This window comes from Odocoileus virginianus, chromosome 11, assembly GCF_023699985.2.
Source record: "Odocoileus virginianus isolate 20LAN1187 ecotype Illinois chromosome 11, Ovbor_1.2, whole genome shotgun sequence".
In the NCBI taxonomy this organism is placed as follows: domain Eukaryota; kingdom Metazoa; phylum Chordata; class Mammalia; order Artiodactyla; family Cervidae; genus Odocoileus; species Odocoileus virginianus.
Window position 1 is genome coordinate 54,387,961 of NC_069684.1, and position 6,727 is coordinate 54,394,687.

Below are 6,727 nucleotides of genomic sequence, written 5' to 3' on the forward strand. Positions count from 1 at the left end.
CTCGAAATGTATTTGTAATAAAGAAGACGTGATATCCACATACAATGGACTATTCATTCAGCCATGAGAAAGACGGAAATCCTGCTATTTGTGACAACACGACAGATCTTGAGAATATCATGCTGAGTGAAATAAGTCAGAGATAAACAGATACTGTATGATCTCACTTATATGTAGAATCTAAAACAGAAGCTAACCTTGTAAAAACAGAAAGCAAGATGGTGATTTCCAGAGCCTGGGGGCAAAAGAATGGGAGCAATGTTGTTTAAGGGCATATGTGCTTAGCGGCACAGTCATGTCCAACTCTTTGTGACCACGTGGACTGTAGCTCTGTGGGAGGGAAAGAAAAAAATCCATGAGATTTTTCTAGGCAAGAATACTGGAGTGGGTTGCCATTTTCTTCTCCAGGAGATCTTCCCGACCCAGGGGTTAAACCTGCATCTCCCGTGTGTCCTGCATTGGCAGGATTCTTTACCACTAGTGCCACCTGTTTAGGGGCACAGACTTGCAACTAGTAGATAACTAAGTCCTGGAGATCTAATGCACAGTCTAGTGAATATAGACAGCAACATTGTATTGTTAAAAATATATATATTGTACTGTAATGATCCAACTTAGAGACTAAGTCTTAATTGCTCCCAACACACACACACATGCACACACACACACAAAGATAATTATGTGACAGGTGACAGAGATGCTAACTATGGCTGTAATGGCAGTCGTACTCCAGTATATAAATGTATCACACCAACACAGTGTACACCATAAATTTACACAATATATCAGGTATATTTCAATCAAAAATATGTTTTGAACAAATGAATGAACATAAGCAAAGAGACTCCTTGGATGATTTAACAAAAGTGTGTATTTGCCTCCCCCGTCCTCACAGTTTATAACACCTAGACCGTAGCTCCCCTGCAGCTATATGGTGGGAGGGAAGTGTCTCCAACCCTCCTGCACCCTCCTAAGCTTTCCCACTGATGTTCAGGCTTCCTGTTTGTCTTCTGAACACTCTGTGCACCGGGGGATTGTCTCAGAACTTCTGGATCCCCATGTTACAGATGAGGCCAGTCTGGGTGTTTGGAAACAAGCCCACTGGCAAACCAAATTGAAAAAAAATAACATGCAGGGTGAAAGTCCAGAGTCCTTCCTCGTGGCTGGAAGAGACTAGAAACTGTAAACAGACACTTTCCTGTCCCTGTCCGTCCTCTGCAGTCTGTGATCCTGTTCCTCCTACTGCTCTTGCTCTCACAGCCCCACCCCAGCCCAGCTCTCCTGCAGCCTGGGTTTGTTTTCCAGCAAAGGGAAAGTTGGGGCTCTCATGTGATCTGGAGGACCCTGGAAGCCACTCAAAGCAGATAAAGGATATATTTCGGGGCAATAAAGAAAAGCATTAAGGGAGAATGGGGCGGCAGGCTGCCTCCCCTCCCCTACCCATCCACGCTGCTGGGTTTCCTCCGTTGTAGTCTTCCCCGCCGCCTCCTCCATCTCTCAGGCCTCTTTTCCTTCCCTCCCACAGGTCAGGACACTTGCAGAGCTGAGCTGAGGAACTTGCTCGGGGTCACAGGGCTGGAGGATGCTAGCGCTGTTCCTGTCCTACAGGGCAGCTTCCTGCTACCCTTGGGGCTTTGGCGCTTGGCCCAGGGACCCAGGGACAAAGAAGGGAGGACTGGGTCAATGGATGCACAGTTACCAGTCAACGAGAATAGTAGCTGTGGCTGCAGAAATCATGGCAAGCAAGTATGGCAAAATAAATTCAACCACACTGACTTGGGCTCGCAGATCCCTCCTTGTCCACACTCTATGCCTTGACCATGGCAGAGAGGCAACTCAGCAAGCACAGCATCTGGAGAATCCAGGGTGATGGGAGGGTAAGCACCTCAAGGTAGTTTTTTTTTTAAATATTTGTTTATTAATTTGGCTGTGTTGGGTCTTAGTCATGGCATGCAGGATCTTTAGCTGCAGTGTGGGAACTTGATCTAGTTCCCTGACCAGGAATCGAACCTGGGCCTCCTGCTTTGGAAGCTCAGAGTCTTAGCCACTGGACCACCAGGGAAAGTCTCCCTCATGGTTTTTTTTGGGGGGAGGGGTGAAGGGTTTTTAACTACTTGGATCCATAATGTCGGAACCAGGAATGCACATTGGATGTAATTCCATTTAAAGCATCGCTCTTCCTCATGGTTGCTGGTGGTAACAGGAGCCTGAGAGGAAAGGAAACGAGAGGCTGCTGAAACTGGCAAAAAAAAGGGAAGCTGTGGGTCCTGGTTTTAGAGCAGAATTCCCTACCTTCTCTGAGCTTCAGCTTCATTATCCATAAAACTCAGATAATAATAATAGTTATCACGTTGATTTTGTTAATGAGAAGGAGATGAAATGGAGAATTAAATGGATGTCATGAAGCCATGGGTTTCTCGGGTGGCTCAGTGGTAAAGAATCCACCTGTCAATGCAGGAGGCTCATTTTCAATCCCTGGGTTGGGAAGATCCCCTGGAGGAGGAAATGGCAACCCACTCCAGTTTTCTTGCCTGGAGAATCCCCATGGACAGAGGAGCCTGGTGGGCTACAGTTCTTGGAGTCACAGAGTTGGACGTGACTTGGTGACTAAACAATAATAACATGAAGCCACCCAGCACAATACCTTATTGACTGAAAGAAAAATGCAAAAAGCAGAAGTTATGAGTTAAGTTTTATTCATGGATCTTACTGAGGACTATGACCCAGGAGACAGCTTTTCAGGAAGCACTGAGGAACTGCTCTGAAGAGGTGTATGGTCACGCCACTCAAGAGGGCTGTTCTCATGCTCTCTGTACATCGCCCCCCTGCCACCCCACCTTCTGCTGGACCAGGGCCTGCTTCACCTACAGCCTACTCGCATGACTGAGCTTCCTACATACTTGTCTCAGGCCCCAGCTAATGATTGTTCCCAATCGCTTATGAAAGGGGCAGTGAAGGGCATGCCCCCTTGCAGATTTTCCTGGTAACCATGGTGCCATCCTGACCTAACTTCCCCTGTAACTGCTAACCTCCCTCTGCCCATGAGAGCAAAGGGTGTCATGACAGGACCTTGCTTCAGACATTCCCCCAGCCTTCAAACCATTGACATCTGTCACTGACTCCGGGCTCAGTCTTTGATCTCAGGGCAGCCCACCAAGAGGTCAGGGAGGTGGCAGGAACATTATACTGGGTTTCTTTGCTATCTGGAGTGATCCCATACCACAAGTGAGCTAACCACCTGGAGATAAAGTATAAACCTTAGAACTCCTCATTCTCCTGTTGCTATTGATGTACATAATTAAAATTCCAAGTTAAAAGATACAAATGTATGCTCTTTTCTTTTTGCTGGGGAAAACATGCAATCAAGCATAAAAATATGATTGATAATCACAAAGATCAGACGTTTCAAGTTAATGGTTTTAGTGCTTTTCTATGCATGAGAAGATGGGAGAATCTTAGGTCACTGAAATTTTTCCTTAGATATGCATGTTAACTGTTGAAGCCAGTATATCTAAAGCATGGGATGCTTCCTGCTTTTCTCCATCCTGAACTCCCCTCGGGGGCACTGCACTATAGGTAGGCATCTGCAGTGGTTGATGGCTTGATCCTTGCAGGACTGGAATGACAGGCGACATTTTTTTCTTTACAGCCTAGTATCTAGTATGTGTTTGCTGCATCTTGGTTCCCCTTTCTGATCCTACTGACAACAAAGCCATGACCGGGGGAGTAGGTAGCATGCAGTCCAACCACAGGAGCAGCTCACTGATTTACTGAAATGAAAACGAAGAAAGATAAATTCAAGTCTGATTTTGTTTGGAAAAACAATGGTGGTGATGAAAAGTGCATAAATCATCTATGCCCTTTTCTCTTCAACACCAACGACCTCAAAATACACAAACCATCGCCCACAATATAAAATATCTCTGCTTCCCAGCTCCTTGGCTGTGGGTGTGATAATCCCTAACTTGTGCATGCTTGCTCAGTTGCTTGGTCATATCTGACTCTTTTGTGACTCCAGAGACTGTAGCCTGCCAGGTGCCTCTGTCATGGAATTTTCACGGCAAGAATACTGCAGCAGATTGCCATTTCCTACTCCAGGGGATCTTTTCGACCTGGGGATCAAACCCACATCTCCGGTGTCTCCTGCATTGGCAGGCAGATTCTTTACCACTGAGCCACCTGGAAAGCCAAATACCTAACTCAAGACTCTTTTAAATGATTAATGAGTTGAACAAGTAAAGGGTTTTTCTGATGGATGGGACTCTCTGGGGAAAGGAGGGAAGGAAAAGAAAGGTTATACCACCACCGTTCTACTTCTGCAGCAATTCTAAACATCTTCCATAGGAACCCAAACAAAAACAATACAAGTGATCTCCCCTTCACTTTCAGTGAGGAAAGCTAGTCTGCATGGAAGTGGTTCACTCTGGAATTACAGGGCAAGCAAGGGAAGAAAGCGTGCCCTCTCAGCTTTGTGTCTGGCAGCACGTTTGCCCTGATTCTTCCGCCTGCTTTGAACCAGATACATTTATTTAGAGCCTTGTCAACAGATGCTGCAGAAGGAATCACCTGAGAAACACCTTTAAAAAAAAAGCAAAGCCAGTGCTTGAAGGCGCTGAGTTTCTGGTCCTAAAGCCTGACTCTAGATGGAGATGCAGTTTGCATGGCCCCAGGCACCCCTGGGGCGTTGGGCAGGCGAGCTCTGCTTTTACCTCCAGGCCTCTTCCCTCGGCCTGCGCTCCTGTGTGGCTTGTGTGCCCGCTGGATTCCAGCACCTTCCAGACCTTCTTTCTCTTTGGCTATGATGGAGTGGCTTGGCTTGAAAACAACTTTGCTTCTTAAAAACAATATCCCATGTATTATTTTTTTGTAGTTTGCTTTTATTTTTTAAATCTATTTTTAATTGGAGGATAATTGATTTACAATATTGTCTTGCTTACCGCAGTGTGAATCAACCATAGTATACAGATGTCCCTTACCTCTTGAACCTCCCCCCGCCACCTCCCACCCCATCCCTCCCCTTTAGGTTGTCACAGAGCACTGGACTGATCTCCCTATGTTATACAGCGACTTCCCATTAGCTATCTGTTTTACACGTGATAATGTATATGTTTCAGTGCTACTCTCTCAATTCGATCCACCCTCTCCTTCCCCTGCTGTGTCCAAAGTCCATTCTCTAAGTCTCTATTCTTGCCCAGTAAATAGGTTTATCAGCACCATTTTTCCAGATTCCATACATAAGCGTTAATACACAAAATTTGTTTTTCTCTTTCTAACTTCACTCTGTATAACAGGCTCTAGGTTCATCGACCTCATTAGAACTGACTCAGATGTGTTCCTTTTTATGTCTGAATAATAGTCCATTGTATATATGTACCACAACTTTGTCTGTTCATCTGTTGATGGACATCTAGGTTGCTTTCATGCCCTAGCTATTGTAAACAATGCTGCTGTGAACCTTGGGAGACATATGTGTTTTTCAATTATGATTTTCCCAAGCTATATGCCCAGTAGTGGGATTGTTGGGCCATGCATTATTAATTTCCCCCCATTTCCACTGTGAGTGGTCAGGGAGTTTGAGCTTTTCTTACTCAGGAACCACCTATGCTTTTGGAAGAATCATGGAGCCTCTCAAATGCAGTCTGTACAAGGTTCTGAGAGCATTTGTTTTCTTCTAACACTGTGTATAATTTGTATTCAGCTTCCCCGGTGTCTCAGCGGTAAAGAATCTACCTGCAATGCAGGAGCTGCAGGAGACACTGGTTTGACTCCCTGGGTTGGGAAGACCCCCTGGAGGAGGGCATGGCATTATAAAATAAGTTTACAGGAACATCTATAACCATTTCACAACATTTTGGGGGATGCTGGCCTCACAAAGTTAAAGCCAGTTCATCTCTGCTCTTGCAGGGGGGTAGGGGAGGCATGACAGGTGCAAAACCTGTCACAGCAGCTGCCTGAATCTAAAATTGCATTGATGGCTTCCCAGCCCCACAACCACCTCCTGCTGAGGGCACTGCATGCCCAGGAGGAATGCTGGTGGATGCACAGGGAGGTGGGAGTTCAAGTCCTGCTTCAGGGCGCTTCTTGGTCACGGAAACCAGCGGGAGCTTCTGTGACAAAGCCCAGGTGCTGGGCAGGGGGCCAGTATGGGTGGGTCCAAGGCAACGGAAGACCTCGGGGATCTGGCTTCTGCTTTGTCCTAAGCCTCAAGGTGGGTTGACACGCGTGGCCCCTACCCTGCCTGGATGGGTAATGACAGCTTGTCCAGATGCTCCGGTAGGGCTGAGTGAGTGTGCATGCTTCCTGGGCTCATCAAGCATTGGCACCTGACTGACCCCAGGTCCCATCTTGGAGCCCACTGGCCCATGCCGCCTGCAGCTGTCCCTGGCACCAGCATCTCCCAGTTCAGCCAGAGCAGTGGCTGCTTCAGAGTCTTCTAGACTGTGGTAGAAAATGCAGATTCCTGGCCCCACTCTAGACTCTCTAAATCCAAACCGGAGGTTCTGAAAATCTTCATTTTTAACAAATGCATGAGCTGAGGCTCCTACACAGACACCTCTTCTATTGAGCTTCTGGAGAACTCACCCCCCGTCTCACCTCGTGTCCAGGGAGTCAGGGTCCCTCCCCCTCCCCTTGGTCTTGGGGAGAAGCCAGGGGCTCCTGCCAGGAGCCCCAGGGAGGTGTCCCTCACTCTCTGGGGTGGAGGAGAAAGACCTCGCACACAGAAACA

At 47.0% G+C, this 6,727-nt stretch overlaps 1 non-coding gene across 1 annotated transcript; it reads right to left on the reverse strand.

The window, feature by feature from the left end:
* Positions 1 to 1,989: 1,989 nt before the first annotated feature.
* TRNAW-CCA (transfer RNA tryptophan (anticodon CCA)) lies at positions 1,990 to 2,062 on the reverse strand. The gene has a single exon. It is a non-coding gene; the product is annotated as a tRNA-Trp (tRNA).
* Between the last annotated feature and the right edge of the window lie 4,665 nt (positions 2,063 to 6,727).